This window comes from Neovison vison, chromosome 1, assembly GCF_020171115.1.
Source record: "Neovison vison isolate M4711 chromosome 1, ASM_NN_V1, whole genome shotgun sequence".
Taxonomy (NCBI): domain Eukaryota; kingdom Metazoa; phylum Chordata; class Mammalia; order Carnivora; family Mustelidae; genus Neogale; species Neogale vison.
The window spans coordinates 267861625-267887046 of NC_058091.1; the positions used below are offsets into that span (position 1 = coordinate 267861625).

A 25422-nucleotide genomic window follows, 5' to 3' on the forward strand; every position below is an offset into this window, starting at 1 on the left:
GAAGACAATGTCTTTCTCTACAAATGACCAACAAAAAAACAAACAACCCAATTAAAATGCAGGCAGAGGACTTGGGTAGACATTTCTCCAAAGAAAATACACAAATGGCCAATAAGTACATGAAAAGACGCTTCACATTACTAATCATTAGGGAAATGCAAATCAAAACCACAATGAGATACCACTTCACCCATTAAGATGGCTACCATCAAAGAAACAGAAAAATAACAAGGGTGTGTGAGAATGTGGAGAAATTAGAGTCCTTGTGATCTGTTGGTGGGGGTGCTCAATGGAGCTACTGTGGAAAACAGAAGAGCCGTTCCTTAAAAAATTGAAAGCAGAATTACCATATGATCCAGCAATTCCATTTCTTCTATATTCCCCAAGTAATTGAAAACAGGGTGTCAAAGAGATATTTATACACCCATGTTCATAGTGCCTTGCTTTATAATAGCTAAATTGTACATGCAATCCAAGTGTCTGCAAACAGATGAATGGATAAATAAAATATAGTATATACATACGATAGAATAGTCTTCAGTCTTAAAAAGGAAGAAGAAATTTGCTCACTTACTACAATGTGGATGAACCTTGAGGACAGTATGCTAAGTGAAATAAACCCATCACAAAAATACAAATACTGGATGGTTCCACTTACCTAAGCAACCTGAAGTAGTCAAATTCAGAGAGACAGGAAGTATAATGGTGGTTGTCAGGTGCTATGGGGAAGGAAAGAAATGGGTACAGAGTTTCAGTTTTGCAAGATAAAATGAGTTCTGGAGATGGATGGTGGTGATGGTTATACAACACTATGAAAATGGACTTAATACCACTAAGCTGTACAAGCAAAAATGGTTAAGTCGTTGCCTCCAGAGTTGGATTCCATTATTGTCCCCATTTCAGAGACAGGAAAACACAAACGGAGATGAAGTCACAAAGCTAATGTTTGGCAGGGTGGGGATTCAAAGCCAGGCAGGCGTGCCCTGGAGGGGGTCATGCTCTATAACCAGTGAGCCATACTGTGAAATTAGAATTAATGCCGAGGATTTGGTAGAAAATCTACACTGGAATACTTTGGTTAAATGACACAGTGACAGAATGGGATGATACTCAAGAAGGCATTGTATTTTGAAAACAGAGAAGCCTACCTATTTGCTTAGTTGGGTTTGTTCTCAGACAGTTCAACTTATTTTTTTTTTATTTCTTCTAAAAAGTTGTTAAATACTCAAGCTGCTATCTTGAGTGGCTCTAAAAGCTGTTTGAGTCGTCGATGGTGAAAGTTGGGTGTTGATAAAAGATGCTGCATTACTTTCTGTGGCCCAGGAACCGTATTTCAGGGTGGGTTTGAGTTCTTTTTTTTTTTTTTTTTTTAAGTTTTTTATTTATTTCACACAGAGAGAGAGGTCACAAGTAGGCAGAGAAGTAGGCAGAGAGAGAGAGAGGAGGAAGCAGGCTCCCCGCTGAGCAGAGACCCAAATGCGGGACTCGATCCCAGGACCCTGGGATCCTGACCTGAGCTGAAGGCAGAGGCTTTAACCCACTGAGCAACCCAGGCGCCCCTGGGTTTGAGTTCTTTATAGAGCACAGCACCATCTGACTAAGATGGAACTTTTCCTGGTGCCTTGTCACCACCAATGAAATGGTAATGTAAATAGGACCCCTCACCAGGCCAGGCTCCAGAAGGTTACCGCCCAGAGTTGGCGGAAAGGACTCCAGAGAAGGAAGTGTTTGGGACTCCTCAAAAGCCTCTAAGCATATGCCACCGAACCAGGTCCCTCCTGGGGTGGGCTCAGTCAGCACAGGAGGCAGGATCGCCAGGGTCCTGCACGTTCAGTGGAGATCCTTGGTTTTGCATTCGATTCTGTACAGTAATTCTAAAGCATGCTGAATTGGGGGACCAACTGCTCTAGATTAAAGGAAAGAACAAAAGGAAAATCTATATGCAGATGTCTGGGTGTTCAAACATCCTGCCTTTAGGGCAGTCATTGAATCCCTTTCTGAGATGGAGGGTGAATGGAGAATTCTGGTGTTCTTGATTGCCTGAAGGGTTTAACTTTGCTTCACTCTATTTTAATATTTGGCACATATAACCTACATGTATAGTAAGGGATTTGTTTGTTTGTGAGCTGTAGCATGTGTGTGTGTGTGTGTGTGTGTGTGTGATGAGGAGGAGGCTGTGGGCTTGAGTTGCAAAATCAGCTCATAAGTGTTTTCATCCCATTCTGCTTAGATAAGTCTACTGAGACCTTCAGAAAAGGGGTCCAGTGAAGGCCAAACAAACATAGTTCAGCAAACAAATCTGACCAGAAAGTAACATGAATTCCTCACTTGTATTTCTTGGAGTGAAGGGGCTACTCGATACACACCTGTCAGAGCACAGTGTTGAGAGTGGGCATCAGACCCAGAACGCCGGGGTGTAAAGACCCATGCTGTCACTTACTAGATGAGTAACTCGGAACAAATTTTTTAACGTGGTTAAAGTAAGGATTCATTTAGGATAGAATTACTGTACAGGATTGTTGGGGGATTAAAATGAAAGGAAATAGAGGAAAGGTGCTTAGAACACTGCCAGGCACATGGTAAGTGGTCGATAAATCTTAACTCAAGAATTTATCATCTCATTTCCTCTTGTTCTCTGCAAGCTGTGCAACACTTCTAAATCTTACCCCAAATTCCTTCTCTAGTCCTTTGACTCCTCCTTCTCTTGCTGCTTCCCTATCTTCAAAGCCAAAGAAACCATTTTAAAGAGGGGGGAAAAAAAAGTCAGGAAGAGATTGTGAACCAGAACTCTGGGTTCAAGTGGGAAGATGTCTAGGAAAACATAATTTTTCTTCATACACACATAAGACACTGTACTCATTTCATTTACTTCACCACTGTTGGAAGCAAGTTCCGAATAACAATTAAGAATAGGAGCTTTGGAATCGAAGACCTCTGGGTTTGAATCCTTGCTTCGTTGAGACCACAGCAAGGTTCTGCAATTGATGGAATCTCAGCTGCCTCTTCTCTAAAGTGTCATTGATGATGACCTCCCAATCGGATTATGAGGTTTAAAGTCATGAATACTACAATGTGTGGGCCTGTAGGAAGTAGTTGGGAGTGACTGCAAGTCACAGTTATTCTGTTTTTGTAGTGCTACCAAGAGCTGAGACAAGATGGGAAGAGAACATCAAGGTAGAGACTGTCCAGCCTTATCCCAGGTTCCTAGAAAACCTACTTTCAGCTTTGTCCCTCCCACTGCAGTCCCTAGAACTTTAATTTTTAGCCTACTGACCCTTGCTGTTTTACCCAAAGAATCCATCCTTTTCCTAAAAGCTAAGAAAGATAGGAAAAACAAAGCCTAATTTACAGGTTGTCCTTCTCTGAGCTTACAAAAAGACCCTCAGAGGGCCCACGAGCAGAGGACAGGGAATGGGGTGGGCGCTCAAAAGCAGAGAGGAGGGGGTGTGGGTCCCCAGGCCCCTACAGCAGGCCTTCTTCCAAGTCTAATTGCAGCACATTCTTGAGATCTGCCGTCATTCATTGAGCCATGATGCAAATGCCTCAGCATTATGGGTGGAGAGGAGTAAGCGTATCTATGAAAGACACACCAAAACATATGCTGACCCCTTCAAACCTATGACCATATTCTAAGTGGAGCCAAACTAAATGAAATCAAGGTCTCTGTCCAGCATTTGAGAGCCAGTGAAAATAGGAACTTAGTGTTTCTCTAAATTCACAGAGTATATTACCTTAGTCATAAAATTGGGGACTTTCAAATCTAATTTGTTCAGCACTAGTGCTGTTGAAGGCTGGGCAGGGTTCCAAAAGAAATCACCTCCACGCAAACAGGGATTAGCAGCTCTCCACTGGAGACATATGGGAATGATTCCCTATAATCTCCAGTAATTGTGGCTGCATTACATTCAAATCCTGTTTTCAATTTTCTTAAACTTCTAGACTGATTGTGTTATTAAATCATGCTGGCTGATGTGTTTAATAAGGACCTATTAAATGTTTATAAAATTAGGGAAATAAATACGGGCTTTTAGTTGGATTGCCCAATGGATCTGGTAACCTATTGTTAAAATAACAGCCCTGCTGTTAAAACTGGGTCTCCTGACTACATACATTGGTCCTCGCTTTAAAACACCAACCCAACATTCAAACAGAGCTGTTTATTCTAACACTCCATTTGCAAAAGGATTTGGCTCCCCCGTCCCCTTCCACCCCACAAAGAAAGGCGTATGTTCAAAGAAGACCAACTAAATGCAAGATGTGGTGTCTTGGCTGACAAGAAATGTCACCTCACCTCCACTGAACCAGTGATGATACTGATTTCCAGAGAAGACCCAGAGAGAACAGTTTTGTTGTGGTGGTTATTGTTCGAGACTTCCCCTGGCCTAGTTTCAAGCTGGAAATGGCACTGAAGTTCTCCAAGGCCTTCAGCAGGAAGGTAGGATCAGTCTTTAGAGGGGGAAGGAAAACTTGGCTAGGATTTATGCAGCAGGGAGAGACAATGAATAAAATCCATTCTTCAGAGGGGCTTACTTGGGAGTGACTCCCCCGTCGCATCTCGGTGATCACAGATGATCTGAGTGTAGTTCTCTGTGACATGGCTCAGATGAGCTCTGTAGCCTCTGCCTCTTGGCATTTAAAAGCGAAGACTAGACATGCCTGCAGAAAAGATCCAGACACGACTGGGTCTTGCCTTCTTAAGACAGAAGGTACATAGCGCCCAAGACGGTGGGCTGCTGGGCAGGGGAATTTGTATCCAGCTCTGTATTCAGTGCTGTTTTGACCTGGGAAAAGCATTTCCTTATCTCTGAAATGGAGATGTCAACAGTATCCACGCCTCTCTCGGGGTTATCATACAGATTAAATAAGACCGTAACGGAGGTGAACTGTGGTGTTCTAGCTCGTGGTAAGGGCCCAAAGACGGTTACCGAAAAAATGAGAAGTGAAGAAGTGGAAGTCACGGTCCAAACTGTGATCTCTTTAAAGTGCTAAAAATAATTACTATACTATGTTAAAAATAAATATTAATACAACATTAACCGTCTGAGTGCGCTCCTAAGTGTGGCATTAAACACAGTATTGCATGACTCTCGTCCAAAGCAATTCCCTAACACGGACACAAAACCATAACTTCAGTCCTCCCTGCCAAAACACTCTCGGCCACCTGGCCTTAAACCACAGTTTCCTATACCCTCGACCACAGCTCCAGTAATTCTGTTATCTTCAAGGCAAACGCAAACCCCACTTTCTTGGACGAATTAACCTTTGAGTTTCCCCTAAGGAGGAGAAGGGCAATTAAACAATCTTTCTGGCACTTAAAACAAAACAAAACAACAAACCACATCATTATCTTGGTATAAACACACCCCCTTAAAATATTCTAACAACTGTGTACCAGCTCCCCACACTCACCCACGGCTGCCACCCCCCATTCCAGAATATTGTAAAGCGACGTGAGAGCTGGCCTGGTTCACATTAGGGGCTCTGAAAGGTTGGAGGAGAATTGGATAGAAGGTTAATATTTGGCAGAACCTTGTAAATGACCTGATTGTTATTTTATATTGCCTACAGTCTCCAAATCACTGCTGTTTGCCAGAAAGGCCCCAAGTGTGGCCAGGTAGTTATACACAATAGTGTCACAAGCCAGCTCCGTGGAGGGACGCACTTATTCGTGTGTGTGTGTGTGTCTTTTCCGTGAGTGCACAGGCACCCGCTGTCTTTCCTTACACCCCACCAAAATACAGCAGAGACCCCAGAACAGCAATTATTTTTACGGATTTTTTTTTGGTCTGCCCTCAGGGGACCTTCTCCCAGTTTAATTGTCTAAGGGGATTGTTTCCTTGTGGGATTTTATTTCAAAATGTTCCTGTTAAAATTTCTTTCTGAGGGGGAAGGAAAGAGACGCAGGATTTTTTTTTTTTTCTTTTTAAATCTTAAACACATAAAGCCACAATCACATCAAAATTCACCAAACTGTGTATCCTAAAATTAATAGAGGTGTTTCGTGATGCATAGATTTTTAAATTATTTGTCTAAAGATATGTTTAGAATTGATTATATTAAAGGTGTATAAATCTTGTGTTCCCTGCCCCCACTCCTGCGCCTTGGAAATGAATTCGAGCAAACCAACTGAATTTTAAGTTAAGACAAACAGGGGGCGAGATCATTTGTCTCCAGTTATACATGAAATAGCTTATAATAGCGGATGCTGAGTTCATGAAGTCTATGTTCGACCCCCTTTGATATAAATTCCATCATCAGCTCACAAAGAAATTGTGTTTATGCATAAGACAGTGCTCTCTAACATGAACTCCTATAAATTATGAGAACAGAAAATCCAAATTTATAAGATGCCATTTCTGGATTTATTTTTAATGCTCTCTCCTGCATATTACCAAACAAATGCCACATTAGCAGAGGATGAAAGGCTTTTACTGGCATAAGCTATAGCCATGAAATTCACAGCACAGGTTGGGGGACTGTGAATGAAGAAGCAAAGAGAAAGTAGGAGAGGGACCAGCGCTTCTGAGTGCGTGGGAGGTCTGAAGTCCTGCTATTGGCTTCCCTACAGACAAAGCGGTGTTTTCCTTTGAAAGAAGGTGCCTGCCTTGATCTATTAATGATAGTAAGCATAGGTGATTGTTTTTGTTTCCTAAGAAATAAGAGTTTGTATTTCCCTTCCAAACACCACCCAGTAGGGTCAGATCCGATCCTCTTGTGCATCTTTCACTAATTCATTCAATTATTCATTAATTCATTTCCTTCATCATTTGTCAATATGTATCGACCGTTCATCTAAGGAACTGAGGACATGGACTCTAGCAAGAAAAGCAATACAGGGTAGTAGTTAGAGCACAAGCTCTGCTGTCCGAAGAAATAATAATAATAATATTGGCTAACATTTATTGAATGTCTACTTAGCGCCTGTCACCATTCTCAATTTTTACATGTGGTAACTCATTTAACCTCCTCATATCCCTATGAAACTAGACACTTTTATTTATTTTGACATCAAGAAAACTGAAGTTAAAAGTAGGTTCTCATAGTTAGCAAGGAGTAGAATGAGCATTTGAACACATGGCTTCAAGGCCAGGAGATTTAATCACTAGGTTGAAAGGAGTAGGTGTCCCTAAATCAATCAGCCAATCAATCAATCAATCATCAGTCTCCCAGCTCTACTCTTCATTGGCCATGTGACCTTGGCCAAGTTGGTTAACCACTCAGTGCCTCAGTTTCCCCAACTAGAAAATGAAGATAATAACAGTAGCTGCGTTACATTGTTAAGTCAAAGATTAAGGGAAGAGTTGTCTGTGCCCAGCACCTATGATAGTCCCTGGCACAGGAGTGTGCTTGGTGTTGGCTCTCAATGCTTCTTACTATCGTCATTATTTGATAAATCTCTCGCTCATTACACACAAAGGATGCATTAAGACATCAGGATTTAATTCTTTCATGGAGTCTGTTTGATGAAGGGCCAGATTCAAACAGTTATCAACCAGTAGATGTAGGAACAAGGTCAACTGACTGGTCCAAGGCAAACCACCAGAACGGCCAAGTAAAATGACTGCAATCATTTTGTAGTTCAAGAGAGGTTTGGGGGTTGTGGGTAGGGGGGATTCAGTGGTGACCTCTGAGGTCAGGCAATGACCCAAGTCTCCATGTTGTCCCCTTCCTCCCCAGTTGTTAGTCTCTCTTCAGGAAAGGCTTGAAGCAGTGCCTGTGAGCACTTAAGACTTCCGATTGTGTCCTCTTTTTAAAAAATCCAAAACTCATGAGGGCAAGATGTTAAAATATCAAAATACACAAGAACACGCAAATAAATGGCAACTACTCAGTAATACCTCATTCTGACCAAGGTGTGGACACCAACCCTCTTGGGTCTCTGTCTTCAGAAATCAACTATTGTTTGTTGACTGTCTTATCTTCTGTCTCAGACAGAGTTCTTGGTGGCAAGCAACAGAAATTAAACAGGGCTGATTTGTGCAGAAAAAAAAATTATCGAAAGGATATAGGATAAAACGCTGAGGGAACCAAAAAACTGCCATCCTGGAAGATGAACCACAACCCACCACAAAATGGTGTGAGCAGGACCGTGCTTTCTTCAGCATTGAGCACTCTGTCTGGAACTTGTACACTTGGACCAGGCAGTCCTGGAGATCATCCTTCTTCTGCTTTCCTGCAAAGTACATTTTGCTGTGCTCACCATCACTGCCAAAGAATTTCCCACAGTTCCTGCATCTTTGCAGCTCTATCCTTGGGCATGAAACCAGGAGTAAGTATGTATGATTGACCAAGCCTAGGTGCATGCCCTCGTTGACAGGGGAGTCTTGAAAGCAAGTTTCTGGTATTTTTAGATTCTGTAGATGGAAAAAGACTTGGCCTGTCTCTAAATCTCATAAAGTGAAGGACTGCAAAATAACAGGGAAAAGGTTTAGCTGCTACCAGCCAAAAATAATGACAAAAGTCCACTCCATCTTTCCAGTTTGAAGAGTGATTCTCTAGGGATGATTTTGCCTGCCCCCTCTTGGGGTCATTTATCATGTCTGGAGACATTTTCGATTGTCACAACTGGGAGCAGTGTAACTGTCACCTAGTGGGTAGAGGGATGAATTCTCCACCATGGATAGGATGGCCCCCTCCTAACCCAGAGCAAAGGATTAAATGGGCCAATATGTTAATAGTGTCAAGATGGAGAGACCCTTATTTACACTGAAATCTCCATGTGGATAGGGACTCTCTCTGGTTTTTTTCAGTTATGTCCAGCAACCATCAAGGGAAGGGCTCTATATTTGACTAGATAAACAAAAGAAGGTGCATTAATAGTTGTCCTTGATTGTCCACTAGTTTTAATAGCAAACGGACCAACCAATTGTTATTTCTTTAAGTTTCTGACTTCTTCCCAGCCACCATGGCTTCTAATGTGCGGCTGTCTGTGAAAGAGAAACCTGATACATGTTTGAATAAACTCAGGGTAAAATCCAGAGTCTAAACAATGCTTCCAAAGCCCTCAGTGATCTGGTTTTCTTTAAACATTTCAGCCTCCTCTCCTAGTTTCCACCCTTCTCACACTGCTCCCACCATACTGCCTTCCTTGTTATTCTTCCCATATGCCATCCATGCTCCTTTTCCCTCTGTCTGGAATGTTCTCTGTCCTCCCCACTTCCCAGATAGCTGCAAAGCTCAATCTCTCACCTCAAAGAAAATCTTTGCTGAAGTAATCTCTTTCCAGTTAAGTTTACCCTTAGCAACCTGAGGAGGTATACTTGCTACCCAAACCTTGGCATTCTTGATAATTTTTCACGGCTCCTTGCATTGTACAGAGCTTTATATATAATTGATATGTGTTTGTTATCTAACAATTTAATGTATAATAGATAGTGTGTATATATAATTTGATATAATTAGTATACAAAGAACTACACATAACGAGTACATAAAATTTTATGAATTTGGACATATTCAAATACTTGTGACACCAACAGCATAATTAAGGTAATAGACATATTTATCATCTCCAATAGTTTCCTTGTATCCTTTTGGTTTTTGGTTGGTTGCTTGTTTGGGTTTTGTGTGTGTGTGTGTGTGTGTGTGGTAAGAATGCTTAGCATGAGATCTACCCTCTCAACAAACTTTGAAATGCACAATACTGTATGAATTAGAGGCAATATATTATATAGCAGAATCTCTGAAATTTACTCATGTTGTATTACTGAAACTTTATACCCATTGAACAACTACACTGCTCTCTCACTCCCTACCACTATCATCACTTTTAGCATACTACAGAATTTACTAATATGTTGTATTTACATCTTATTTTCTATCTTCTTCCTCCTAGAGTGGCACTTTTTGTGTATCTTGTCCACAATGTATACCAAGTGCCTAGAATGGTGTCTGACACATAGTAGATGCTCAATAAATGTTTGATGAATGAACAAATAACTAAATCAACTGGAAGACATGGGACAGATCGAAATTACAAATGGTACCTCTGAAAGACTTTTTAAAGTTCACAGAATGACAGATCCATGCCGGCACCACAAATGCACAGGACTCCTGCATGTTGGACAATGTATAAGGCTGATCCTGGAAACAAGGCACTGCACTGTCAAGGGAAGTTTCCTAAGGCTTACTGGGTGTCATACAGGGTCCCAGGGGCTCCAACAATAGCCTCTACATCTCACAAATCTTAGTATTCAAATTTTACAAATGAGGAAATGAGGCTCAGATAGATTAAGAAGCTTTCCTAAGGGCAACAGAGCTGGAAATAACAAAGCCAGGAGAGTGATCTGGGTTATTTCTGATTCCAAAGCTCATGACCATGAACCCTACCTGGAAGAGCTTTGAGCCTGGCCTGGTGGGACTGTTCTCATGGTGCTAGATCTCTAGAGCCTGTACCAAGTGGCAATATGGGGTAAAGAATTTCCAGACTAAAAGACAAAGAAGGAAGTGAAGTCATAGTGTCACCACATAAGGGTTCTCTCTAAATCATCATTTAATTTTCTGGCTACTTAATAATAATACACCAAAGAACTGTGTATACTTAATGATTTCATGTTAATCATCAGATTGGTACCTCTTTAAAACTCAGGGCATTCTTTAGACCAGAAGACTTGTCCCTATTTTACAGATAAGGAAACTGAGGTATAGAATGAGATAGTGACTTATGCCAATATGGCCAGGAGTGGAATTCAGTTTTCCTTTCGTGTTTACACACATACAGATGTGGATATATGTGCCTACATGGGGTATATGAGTGTTCATGTGTGTGTATGTGTGTGCAAGCCCCAGATGCTAATGTTAAGAACAACACATATTGACACACACACCCCAGCCCTTAGGTTCTCTGCACACTCCAGACACATCTGGAATTCAAAGAGAGAGGAAGGTTCTGAGACACATGCTGAATGAGAAGAGTCTGGACATCTGATCTCTAGACTTGACCTTTCCACCATCCTCACTTATCAAAAGAGGAGTTTGGTTACATGATCCCTAAAGTAGCATGATCCCTGATAGTAACGTGAGTCCTGAGTTTCTGCACATGCTGTTCTCTTCTTGCAGTGTGTTTGTGTGTGTGTGTGTGTGTGTGTGTTCTCTCCCTTTAACCAGTCAATTCGTATTCATTCTTAACATCCTGGCTTGAACCTTACTTCTTCAGGAGGATCCTACTCTTTCAGGGGGGTCCTGAACTTGCCTTTCATGGCATTTAGCACAGAAGCTTGAAAGTGTCCTCTTATTTGTATGTTGTTTGAATAAAGCCTATCTCTTTGAGTTGTGCCTTCCAAGAAAACAGGAGCATTGTGACTTCCCTCACTGCCCTACACCCAAGGCCAAGCCCTGAAATATGGGAGGTTGCTCCATCACTCTGTGTTGATTGAAAGAATGTAAGATAGTACCTGGGTTTGAGCTTGGTTTCTACTAATAGGAATTTGTGTTGCAAGGAGCACCATTTAAAGATCAGTAAACCAGCAACCATTCTCTCTTCACAGAAATGTTTTAAGATTAACCATATGTACTTTGGACTTTTGACTGGCTGCTTTAATGCTTCTAGTAGCCTGAAAATTTACATCTGTAAGATTTTTGTGAATCTATGACATAAATATCAGACCACTTGGATTTTTTCATTCCACGGCAGCCTTGCTTTTCTTCATTACCTGAAGGTGGTGCCAAAAGCTCTTGGGGTGATTTTAAAAATTAAGAATGCTTATCCAAGGAAGCAAGATGGCAGAGGAGTAGGAGACTGAAATATCATCAGGTCCCAGGAGTTCCGCTAGATATTTATCAAGCCATTCTGAACACCTACAAACTCAACAGGAGATCAAAGAGAAGAAGAGCAGCAATTCTAGGAACAGAAAGGAGACCACTTTCTGGAAGGTAGGACAAGCAGAAAAGTGAATCTGAAGCAACAGGAAGATAGACTGCGGGGGGAGGGGCTGGCTCCTAGCAAGTGAGAGAGAGGTGGAACACAAAGTCAAACTTTTAGAAGTCTGCTCCACTGAAGGACATCGCTCCAGAGGCTAAGTGTGGGTGGAGCCCTCATGGCAACAGTGTGGTCTCAGGACCTGTGGGGTCACAAAAAGACCAGGGGTGTCTGAGTGTGGCAGAGCTCCCAGATATCAGAGCAGGGAAGCCTGTTGCTGAGATGGAGCTGAGGAGTGAGCTCTCAGCTCGGGATTACCTTAAATCATGATCCAAGGCACAGTCAGGCCACTACTCTTCAGGCAGAGACCTCACAAGTGGCAGATGCGAGGAAACCCCCTCTTTCCTCCTTCAGGAGAAGCAGTGCAGGAGTGTGCTGGAGGAATCAGCTGGGTTTGGAGACTCCAAATGGGGCCATGTACCAGAGATAGAAACAGTTGGTCAGGTGAGCACAAAGTGCAGCTGGAGAACAGGGAGATGGGAGAGATTGACTACTTTTCTCTAAGTGGCGCACTGAGGGATAGGGCCAAGAGCTCTCAGCTCCTCCAACCAGAGACTAGGAGGCTGCCATCTTCATTCCCACCATCCAGAGCTCTACGGAAAGCATTCAGGGAACAAAAGCTACTGAGAGTGAACCCAAGCAGACTACTTAGCCTGGCTCCCCGCAAGGGCGGTGCAATTCCACCTCAGGTAAAGGCGTTTGAGAATCATGGCAATAGGCCCCTCCCCAAGAAGATCAGCAAGAACATCCAGCCAAGACCAAGTTCACTGATCAATGAGAACTCTGGAACTCCAAAGCTAAGGGAAAGAAACACATAGAATTCATGGTTATTTTCCCCATGATCCTTCAGTCTTTCAAAGTTAAATTTTTTTAATTTTATTTTTTCTTATTCTATTTTTAAAAAATTTTTCTCTTTCCTATTTTAATGTTTTTTAACTGTTTTATCTTATCAACAGCTTCTTTAAAAATTTTTTTAAACTTCCATTGTTATAGTCATATTTTATCCATTCATTGTATTTAACCTTATTTTTTGTATACATCTGGGGTTTTTTTATTTAAAATTTTGGGACACAATTTCTTCTAATAGATCAAAATACACCCTAAATATAGCGCATGTCTTTGTTCTAGTCTCCAGCTTGATTACATTTTCTTCTCTTTTTTTTTCTTCTCTTTTTTTTCTTTTTCCAGCCAACTTCTTATCTTTTAGAATCTTATTTGATTTTCATCTCTACAGTCATATTCCATCCCTTCATCATGTTTACCCATATATATACATATATGTATGTATATATACATGTGTGTATGTATACATACATATATGTGTGTATATACATACATATATATGTATATACATATATATGTATGTATATATATATATATATATATATGTATATACATATATATGTATGTGTATATATATGTTTTTTTCTTTAAAATTTTTGGAAGTAATTTCCTCTAAGAGACCAGAATACACCAAAAACCAAGTAGATGGCTCTGTTCTATTCACTAGTTATATATATATATATATATATATATATATAGATAGATAGACAGATATAAGATTTATATATATCTATATAAATCTTATATCTGTCTATCTATATATATAAGGTCGATAGATAGATAGATAGATATCTTCCCTCCACCCCCTTACATCTCCCCCTGGTTTCTTCTGATTTGGTTAGCATATATTTTCCTGGGGTCTTTGTCACCCTTTTAATATTTTGTTCTCTCATTCATCTATTCTTATCTGGATAAAATAACAAGGCAGAAAAACTCACCTCAAAAGAAAAAAAAGGACAAGAGGCAGTACCAATGGATAGGGACTTAATCAATATGGACATTAGTAACATGTCAGAACTAGAGTTCAGAACAACAATTATCCAACATGCTAGCTGGGCTTGAAAAAAAAACAGGAAGATATTAGAGAATCCCTTTCTGGAGAAATAAAATCCATTTCTGGGGATTTTAAGAAAATTTAAAATTTAATAAAATTTTAGTTAAAGAGCTAAAATCTAACCAAGTTGAAATTTAAAAAGCTATTAATGAGGTGCAATAAAAAATGGAAGCTGTTACTGCTAGGATAAATGAGGCAGAAGAAAGAATTAGTGATATAGAAGACCAAATGATGGAGAATAAAGAAGCTGAGCAAAAGAGAGACAAACAACTACTGGACCACGAGGGAGAAATCAAGAGATAAGTGATATCATAAGACAAAACAATATTAGAATAATTGGGATCCAAGAAGAAAAAGAAAGAGAGAGAGGGCAGAAGGTATGCTGGAGCAAATTATAGTAGAGAATTTCCCTAATATGGCAAAGGGAATAAGCATCAAAAGCCAGGAGGCACAAAGAAACCCCATCAAAATCAATAAAAATAGGTCCACACCCCCTCATCTAATAGTAAAACTTACAAGTCTTAGTGACAAACGGAAAATCCTGAAAGTAGCTCAGAACAAGAGGTCTGTAACATACAATGGCAGAAATATTGGATTGGCAGCAGACCTACCCACAGAGACCTGGCAGGCCAGAAAGGACTGGCATGATATATTCAGAGCACTAAACAAGAAAAATATGCAGCCAAGAATACTATAGCCAGCTAGGCTATCATTGAAAATAGAAGGAGAGAGAAAAAGCTTCCAGGACAAACAAAAATTAAAAGAATTTGCAAACACCAAATTAGCCTTACAGGAAATATTGAAAGGGGTCCTCTAAGCAAAGACAGAGCCTAAAAGTAACAAACCAGAAAGGAACAGAGACAATATGCAGTAACAGTGACCTTACAGGCAATACAATGGCACTAAATTCATATCTCTCAATAGTTGCCCTGAATGTAAATGGGCTAAATGCCCCAGTCAAAAGACACAGGGTAGGGGCGCCTAGGTGGCTCAGTGGGTTAAAGCCTCTGCCTTCGGCTCAGGTCATGATCTCAGGGTCCTGGGATCAAGCCCTGCATTGGGCTCTCTGCTCAGTGAGGAGCCTGCTTCCTTCTCTCTCTCTCTGCCTGCCTCTCTGCCTACTTGTGATCTCTGTCAAATAAACAAATAAAATCTTTAAAAAAAAAAAAGACACAGGGTATCAGAATGGATTAAAAAATGATCCTTTAATATGCTGTGTACAAGAAACTCATTTTAAACCCAAAGACACCTCCAGAATTAAAATGAGGGTGTGGAAAACAATTTACCATGCTAACAGACATCAAAAGATAGCTGGGGTGGCAATCCTTATATCAGATCAATTAGGTTTTAAGCCAAAGACTATAATAAGAGATGAGGAAGGACACTATATCATACTTAAAGGGTCTATCCAATAAGAAGAACTAACAATTTTATATATCTATGCCCCTAACAAGGGAGCAGCCAATTATATAAGTCAATTAATAATAAAATCAAAGAAACACATCAACAATAATACAGTAATAGTAGGGGAGTTTAACACCCCCTCACTGAAATGGACAGATCATCTAAACAAAAGATCAACAAGGAAATAGAGGCTTTAAATGACACACTGGACCAGACGGACACCACAGATATATTCAGAACATTCCATCCCAAAGCAACAGAATACACATTCTTCTCTAGTGCACATTGAACACTCTCCAGAATCACATCCTGGATCACAAATCAGGTCTCAACCAGTACCAAAAGACTAGAATCACTCCCTACATATTTTCAGACCACAATGTTCTGAAGCTAGAACTCAATCACAAGAAGAAAGTTAGAAAGAACTCAAATACATGGATCTAAAGAGCACCCTCCTAAAGAATGAAAGGGTCAGCCAACAAATTAAAGAAGAATTGAAAAAATTCATGGAAACAAATGAAAATCAAAACACAATGGTTCAAAATCTTTGGGATGCAGCAAAGGCAGTCCTGAGAGGTAAGTATATAGCTATACAAGCCTTTTTCAAGAAACAAGAAAGGTCTCAAATACACAACATAACCCTACATCTAAAGGAGCTGGATAAAGAACAGCAAAGAAAGCCTAAACCCAGCTGGAGAAGAGAAATAATAAGGATCAGAGCAAAAATCAATGAAACAGAAACCAAAAGAACAGTGGAACAAATCAATAAAACTAGAAGCTGGTTCTTTGAAAGAATTAATAAGATTGATAAGCTCCTGGTCAGACTTACCAAAATGAAAAAAAGAAAGGACTCAATTTAATAAAGTCATGAATGAAAGAGGAGAGATCACAACCAACACCAAAGAAATGCAAACAATTATAAGAATATATTATGAGCAACTATAGGCCAGCAAATCTGGCCAAATCTGGAAGAAATGGATGCATTCCTAGAGACATATAAACTACCAAAACTGAACCAGAAAGAAAGAGAAAAGCTGAACAGACCCATAACTAGTAAGGAGATTGAAGAAGATTGAATCTCCCAAAAACAGGAGCCCAGGGCCAGACAGTTTCCCAGGGAAATTCTACCAAACATTTAAAGAAGAATTAATATCTATTCTCCTGAAACTGTTCCAAAATACAGAAATGGAAGGAAAACTGCCAAACTTACTTTAATAAGGCCAGCATTACCTTGATCCCCAAACCAGACAAACAGCCCCTCAAAAAGGAGAATTACAGACCAATATCCCTGATGAACACAGATGCAAAAATTCTCACCAAAATACTAGCCAACAGGACCCAACAGTGCATTAAAAGGACTATTCACCACAACCAAGTGGGATTTATTCCTGGGCTGCAAGGCTGGTTCAACATCTGCAAATCAATCAATGTGATACAATACATTAATAAAACAAAGAACAAGAACCATATGATACGCTCAGTAGATGCTGGGAAAGTATTTGACAAAGTACAGCATCCTTTCTTGATCAAAACTCTTCAAAATGTAGGGATAGTGGGTACATACCTCAATACCATACACACTGTCTATGAAAAACCACAGCAAATATCATTCTCAATGGAGAAACACTGAGAGCTTGTCCCTTAAGGTCAGGAACATGGCAGGGATGTCCACTACCATCACTGCTATTCAACATAGTAGTAGAAGTCCTAGCCTCAGCAATCAGACAACAAAAAGAAATTAAAGGCATCCAAACTGGAAAAAAAGAAGTCAAACTCTCACTCTTTGCAGATGATTTGATACTATGTGGAAAACCCAAAAGACTGCACTCCGAAACTGCTAGAACTCATACATGAATTCAGTAAAGTGTCAGGATATAAAATCAATGCACAAAAATCCATTGCATTTTTAAACAAGAAGAAAGAGAAATTAAGGAGTTTATCCCATTTACAATTCCACCCTAAACCATAAGATACCTAGGAATAAACCTAATCAAAGAGGCCAAGAATCTGTACTCAGAAAACTATAGAGTACTCATGAAAGAAATTGAGGAAGGCACACACACACACACACACACACACAAATGGAAAAACACTCCATGTTCATGGATTGGAAAAACAAATATTGTGAAAATGTCTATGATACCTAAAGCAATCTAAACATTTAATGCAATCCTTATCAAAATACCATCATTTTTTTCAAAGAAATGGAACAAGTAATCCTAAAATTTATATGGAACCAGAAAAGACCCCAGATAGCCAGAGGAGTGTTGAAAAAGAAAACCAAAGTTGGTGGTACCCAAATTCCAGACTTCAAGTTCTATTACAAAGCTGTCATCATCAAGACAGTATGGTACTGGCACAAAAACAGACACATAGGCCAGTGGAACAGAATACAGAGTCCCAGAAATGGACCCTCAACTCTATGGTCAATTAATCTTCAACAAAGTAGGAAATAAGGTCCAACGGAAAAAAGAAAGTCTTTTCAAAAAATGATGTTGGGGAAAACTGGACAACCACATGCAGAAGAATAAAACTGGACCATTTCCTTACTTCACATACAAAAATAGACCCAAAATGGATGAAAAACCTCATTGTGAGATAGGAATCCACCATAATCCTTGAGAAAAACACAGGCAACAACCTCTTTGACCTCAGCCACAGCAACTTCTTCCTAGAAACATTGACAACATCAGACAACTGACAGAATGGGAGAAGATATTCACAAATAACATATCAGATAAAGGGCTAGTATCCAAAATATATAAAGAACTTATCAAAATCAACACCCAAAGAACAAATAATCCAATCAAGAAATGAGCAGAAGACATGAACAGACATTTCTGCAAAGAAGACATCCCGATGGCCAACAGACACATGAAAAAGTGCTCCACATCACTCAGCGTCAGGGAAATACAAATCAAAACCGCAATGAGAAACCACCTCACACCAGTCAGAATGGCTAAAATTAACAAGTCAGGAAACAGCAGATGTTGGAAAAACAGTATGGAGGTTCCTCAAAAAGTTGAAAATAGAGCTACCCTGTGACCCAGCAATCGCCCTACTGGGTATTTACCCCAAAGATACAAATGTAGAGATCCAAAGGGGCATATGCACCTGAATATTTATAGCAGTAATGTCCACAATAGCCAAACTATGGAAAAGAAACTAGATGTCCTTCAACAAATGAATGGATAAAGAAGATGTGGTATATATATATATATATACACATACATATACATATATACATATACACACACAATGGAATACTATGCAGCCATCAAAAGAAACAAAATCTTGTCATTTGCAACAACATGGATGGAACTAGAGGGTATTATGCTGAGCGAAATAAGTGATATCATATGATCTCCCTGATATGAGGAATTTGAGAGGCAGGGTGGGGATTGTAGGGGGTAAGGAAGGAACAAGTGAAACAAGATGGGATCAAGAGGGAGACAAACCATAAGAGACTCTTAATCTCACAAAACAAACTGAGGGTTGATGGAGGGTGAGGGGGGGATAGGGTGGCTGGGTTATGGGCAATGGGGAGGGTATGTGCTATGGTGAGTGCTGTGAAATGTGTAAGCCTGATGATACACAGACCTGTACTCCTGGGGCAAATAATACATTATATGTTAATTTAAAAAAAAAGAATACTTATCCAGATGAACTGAGTAAAACTTCAACTTAGAAGCTTTCTCTAGTGTCCATTTTTAAAGCCACTTTAAGTAACCATGTGGTAAACTTCATCTCATGACCTTAGGATTCCTTGCTTTAAACCAAAGTGTTCTACCCGGCTTGGCCACTTTCTTTCTTCATCACACTTAATGTGAAGCCAGGTGACTTCCACTCCAATTCAAAAGTTAAATCTATACTACAAGGATGAAAACTGCCTGCCATCAAAACTTCTCAAAATATCCTTGGGACTTGAGTATTCTGGTAATGGCAGCCTCACTGGGATAAATACACAGCCTTTTAGGGTGATCACTTGAAACATAATAGTGTTTACAGTTTGTTTTTTAGGACAACCAAATTGCTTTATGTGGTCATAACTCAAAATTTCTTCAGGTTAGATCAGTAAGATAAAACCTGTTTTTACATAGCTGTTTTCGTAGTATTTGATTCAACTTCTTGATCCTATTCATGGAAGACGAAACAGAAAATAATGCTATTTACCAATGTGTTCTTTTAGCTCACTAGGCTGTAATGTCAGAACAGTAGAGACCATGTCTCCCATGTAGCTGTTGTATCCTCAACAACAAGCACAGTGCATGGAAGCAATGCAAAATGGTGCCAACACATTCTGGATTGTCCAAGACAGTCTTCATTTACTCTGGCTTGTACTGGTACAATCTTAAATAGCGTCCCCTTACTCTTGAAAATGCCATTGTATAAGGGTTAAGTTATATAGCAACAAATGTTTTACTGTATCATGGTGAAATAATGGATGAATAAGTAAGCAAACGAGACCCACATCTCTCATACGTGACGTGATGAAGTTAATAAGCGGGCTCTCTGTAAACAAAGCAGACAAGCCCTGATTTGTAGTGTGTGCTGATTTCTGTGGTGTAAATGCTCTCACTATGCCTGATTCTGTACTAATGTTGTCTCACTGATTGTAGGGTCAGGAGGAGTTATGTAAGCTGGTCTGAGCCGGCTTCAGCACACCAGTGTCCTAGTAATTCTAAGTCATTGGTATAGAGTAGAAATACCAAATTGAAAATGGGTGTGTGGTTTGTTCTAGGGATAATAGGAAGTAAAATGTAACAACTGGTATGACATGGGTACCAATCCACCAGAGTGTTCGCTGGTCTAATCACTGCAGATGTGGACTGTAAATGAATAGGATCGCCAAGCAGAGCCTCCTGGTCCTGGCCCCACGGGGACTGAAGCCACCACATTGACCTCATCTGCCCTGCACACTCACTTACCAAACTTACTGACTTAGTTTGTCAAAGGCAAGCCAAGGACAATAGCAATATGACTTCCAGGTCCTGTAACAATCTTTTGGTGTTTCCCGGAATTTTGAACAGAGCGGACTAGTCCTCCCCTGTGTGTGGTGTACTCTCCAAAGCTGTGAGTGGATCACAAAGCATCACAGATCCATGCTGGGAACTCCTGCTGGCCTGCCCTACTGGAGAATATTCCACAGTTTCTCTGTTACCTTGATGTGGAATTGAACTGTAGAGGAGTTAGACAACATAAGCTAAAAGTATTCTCAACCTCCCTTTGATTTAGGTAGGAAAAAAAAATTTTTTTAAGATAAAATAAAACATACTCCCAGGCCATCAAGACCACAGTTCTTAGAAGATATGGGCAAACTTTCAACTCTGCCAAGAAATAGATAAGTGCTCTAGGAGATGAATACATAGAAACCCTTAGAGGAAAATGAGGACAATCAAAACTCTTCCTTGGACTCTGTCTTAGTCCATTTGGGCTGCTATAAAAGAATAACACAAGTTGAATGGCTATAAGCAACAGAAATTTGTGCTCGCTCTCTCTCCCTCTCTCTCTGACAAATAAATAAAGAAAATCTTTAAAAAAAAAAAAAAAGAAATTTGTTTCTTACAGTTCCCAAGCTGGGAAGTCCAAGACCAAGGCACCAGCGGATTCAGTGTTTGATGAGAGACTGATGCCTGATTTGTAGATAGCGCTCTTCTTGCCATGTCTTCACAAGGTGAAAGGGGTGAGAAAACTCTCTGGTCTCTTTTAAAGGGCACTAATCCCATTCGTGAAGGTTCCACCCTCATGACCTAGTCACCTCCCAAAGGCCTCACCTCTAAATATTATCAAATTGGGAATTAGGTTTCAACATAGGAATTTGGGGTGGACACAATCATTCAATCTATGGCAGCATCTTGAAGGGTAATGGGAAGAAGCTGAGTGAAGTTGCCGCTTTGATGCTGAAATGCATCCCATTTTCTCTCAGAGAACAAGAGGAGCAGGTTACATTCTTGAAGGTTGTCAGACTCCTTAGATAATTGATTTCTGGCAGTCAATGTCTTCATGCAATGGTTAGAACATGTCTAGTAGATAGAAGGAGCTAGATGAAGATGTTGCCTCTTTGGAGAAGATCTTCATATAACTGGAATTGGCCACCACCTACACTGTAGGATCTGAAGGCATTGAAAGCTCCCCAATCACAGAGAGCTGACTTCATGGGTATGCAACCTGTGCAGTTATACAGGATCCCCATGCCTGGAAAGGCCTCACCTTAGGTTTAATGTTCTGTTGTTGCCATCTTGAAGTTCTCAGTAATTTTCGAACAAGAGATCCAGGATTTTAATTTTGCACCAGCCACTGTGAATTAATTTGTATCCAAAGGGCCAATAAAGTAGATAAGGTTTTCATTTTTCAAATTGTATATCCTAGAGACGGTAGAATTGCCATCAACATGTGTCATGAACCACCAAGGGATGAAAGGAAGAACAACGGAAGTACATGTAACTTAATCAGCAGGGATCACAGGTTCCTTCACCTGTTAGCAAGAATACATCTTATTGGAACAATCAACCCATCATAGCTAATCAGAAGGCATACTTGGGAAGAGGTAATGATAGGGCACAGGAAAAATGGGGCAGCACAGAGAAGGAGTAGCTTGTGCAGGGAAGCTGAAAATACAAAATAGAGAAACAAAGACCGATTTCCTAAATTTGCAAAAGTTGTTTCTACCTTGGCACCCATAGTCCCCTGAATATGCTCCTTTATCTTTTTCTCTTTTGCCTTTCTCCTCCCTCCCTTGCGTCTTTTACATAATCACCACTAAATCTTTATGGTAGACAATGAAACATTATAAGAGAGATAATGGTAAAGTACTCTGTGAGTTCAGAAGAGGGAGACATCAGTCCTAGTGTGTGGGAAGATACATTTGGAGGAGTCAGCACTGTAGCTGGTCCTTGGGAGACAGGAGTGACTTGGATACAAGGTGATAGAAAGGTTTTCTAAGGAGAGAGGACAGTGGGAACAAAGGCATGAAATGAGAAAGCCTGGGGGTGATTATAAAGAACAGTGCATTGCTTTGTTCGGCTGGAGCACAAGGTTCATGACGGGGAGCAGTGGGAGGTAGAGCTTTCATTTCTCCCTCTATTGATTCTTTTCCTAAATATTTCAGATGAACAGAAGCCACAGTTTAGAGAAGGGGATGCTTAGCCAAGTAACTGGTCCTTAGCGACTAGTCTTATCTCTACCTTGCGCTGTGGCATATTGCAAATTCCCTTATTTGGAGAATGTATCTGTCAGGACAGACTTGGTTATACTGTAACAATAAATATGAAATCCCTAATTTCAGTGACTTAAAAATGTTAACAAAGGTTTCTTTCTTGTTCCATGTTCAACATCCACAGCAGATCAGCTGGAGCCTCTGCTCTGTGCTGTCCTCATTCAGCGATTCAGACTGACGAAAAGTCCCTACCATCTGGAGCTTTGCCGGTTGCTCTGGAAAGGGACAGAAGAGCAAACCATATACTAGCCCTTGGAGGCTTTTACCCAAAGGAGGCCCATGTCAGCTCCACTCACATTTCACTGGCTAATAATGCATCTTATGACCACACCCAACTTTAAGAAGTCAGAGAAAATGCAATCCTATCATTTGCTTAGCAAAAGAAATACTAGAAATACTTAACGAATAGCACTAATGTAATGCCAAGAAATATTAGAAATACTTAATGAATGGCACTAATGTAATGCCACAGAGAATCTCAAGGTGACTTGTTCCAAGGCACCCAAGCACTTGCTTCAGTCTGTGTATTGCATGACTGGATGACTAGTTTTTATGGTCCCATATTTTGGTGCCTGCAAATTTGGCAATGCAAATTGATCGATTTACCTATACAACTGAAGCTTGTTAACTAATTTCTTTTAAAACTTTTTGCCTTTTTTTTTTTTTTCAAATTCAAGTTACCTGGGAACTGTAGACATTTTGATCATTCCAGCCCTACTTTATTTCTCATACAGACATCTCCAGCAAGGACTACACTATCAAGTATTACTTAAGTATTACCTTGGAATTTTCTCTAGTTTGGAGATGAAAGAGCGTCACCACTTCCTTCTACTTTTTCCAAGACAAGCATCACTAATCAATCGCAGTGCTCTTTTCCACGGAACCAAATTTGAATTCTTATCAATAGGGTGTTCCAACTAATCAGAGTTTTAAGTGAAGTAAAACCAATTTATCATCCTCCTGTAACAGGGCACAGGGGAAAGTATTATCTAAAAATCCAGACTACTTTCCAAGAAATCAGAGGTGTAATATTGGGAAGGACTTAATTTTTTTCACATGTATATTGATCTTTTGGTTCTCTCATTTATTCAGCAAGCATTTAATGAGAAACTACTATATGCCAGGCACTAATCTACACACTAGGGATATGGATGGGCATGATAAACCTGGTCCCTTCCCCAGTGGAACTAATGTTCTAATACCACTAAGCATATCAGTGAGTTTGTGTGTACAAGTATGGGAGCAAGATTTATAGATTCTTTCATTCACTCGTTTACTTGCTTGTTTACCTGTGTCAGACAATAGGTGACTCCATAGCAAGTAGTTTATAAGTAAGATAAGCCTATCTTCAAGGAGTGCCCAGGCTCAAGTTCAGAGGTTGGACAGGGCCAGGGGAGACCAACTGACAATGAAATAAATTCAAGACAGAGCAACGGTAAAGATTATGGTGTCACAGAAGAGGGGGTGATCTGATCATCTTTGGTGGCACAGGGATGGCTTTGAAGAAGGCTGGAGGAAAGTGAGTGGAATTTTATTTGAGGAAGAGGAGGTCAAGGACAATTTGAGCTGATAGGTGCAGCAGGACAGAAAGAAACAGACTGGAGGCAGTCTGGGGAAATTGACAGGAATCACTAAATATGAAATGTTAAGGACAAGAAGATGAGGTTGGGAAGACTGAGAAGGAAGTCAATAAATGAAGTGCTTAGGACGGGATTTCAAGGATGAGCCGTAAGAGCCTGTGACGCCAGCGCCCAGGTTGCTCTTACTCTATCTGTACATAGAACCATCCAGATGCTGATGGTGCACTTGCTTCCTTCGCTCTGCTCTTGGAGTCACTCTTCCTTCTTGCTTTACAGCTCTCTGTCTGAAATGCAAAAAAAAAATGTGACCTTTGCAAGAGAACAGTATGCTCTTTCTAAATATATAAATAAATAAACAAATAAACCCTGACTGCCTTGAAGGGGACACTCTCAGTTGGTGGTATGAAAAGTTTCATCTTTTTAAATGTGACCCAACAGACCTCCACAGCACCAGAACACCTGTGCCTCCCTAGTCATTTGTGGTTAGAAGCCCAGAGTTGGAAATGTGTAGAACTTCACCTTTTTATCACCATGAGGAGCTGGGCTTGACCTCGAGCCATGTCATCTTCAAGTCTTTTAAAGTGTTTTTGTGCCATGGATGTTAAAGGCTGTATTGGTATGCTACTCACTGTAGGTGCAGAGACCCCTTGAACTGCCTCAGGACACAAGGGGGTTTCCTTATAACAAGGCTGTTTGTAGCAGGTGCCTACTTCATTTCCCCCTTTCTCTGGGGACTGGCTTTCCTTGTTTTCCGGTTCACCTATGTGGTGAGGCAATACGTAATCACTATAATATTTCTTCTTCCTTGGAGTCAGACAGACTCCATTTCTCTGCCTCTCTTGTAGTTACGTTTGCATCATCTGATTTCATCCAGGCTAGTGGAATGCAAATGGAAATGATCTAAAACCTGACCCTTAAAAACATCCCTTGTGATCCTCCAGCTCTCTCTCCTTCTGCCACGACAACCTGGAGGCCATGTGTCCGGGTAGCATTCCTACATGCGTGAATGAGAAAGATACTCCTAGAGTGTTAAGCCACTGAGATTTGGGGTTTTTCTATTGTGGTAGGTGGTAGTCATTTCCCTAACACTACCTGGAGGAAAACCTGATGTTCCCCAGCCGGCAGGATTCTATTTCCTTTGTTCAAGAAACTGGCTCCACTGAGACCTTCCTCTTAATTCTACTTTCCTAGGGGAGGGAGTCTTCCATTAGCTGAAGGCAGCGCAGAAAACCCATTGCAAAAATATTGTTTCTCCCACAAGAAGCATGTGGATTGAGGGGGTGAGAGAATCAATTCTTGCAAATGGAAGATTTTACATAGGTGGGTCTGACAAACAAGTCAGTAGATAGCTCTGCTTAGAATCTTCCCAATATACTTGCAGGGGCATTAGGAGAGAAAGCCCTACACT

General features: G+C 40.4%; 1 long non-coding RNA gene across 1 annotated transcript in view; it reads right to left on the minus strand.

Moving 5' to 3' along the window:
* Positions 1–682: 682 nt before the first annotated feature.
* LOC122893460 overlaps positions 683–25422 on the minus strand; it is a 103990-nt gene continuing 79250 nt past the window's right edge. The window contains exons 2-3 of the long non-coding RNA XR_006381636.1: positions 24201–24298; positions 683–719 (exon numbers count right to left, since the gene is read on the minus strand). This is a non-coding gene — a long non-coding RNA (uncharacterized LOC122893460). The remainder of the gene's footprint in view (positions 720–24200; positions 24299–25422) is intronic.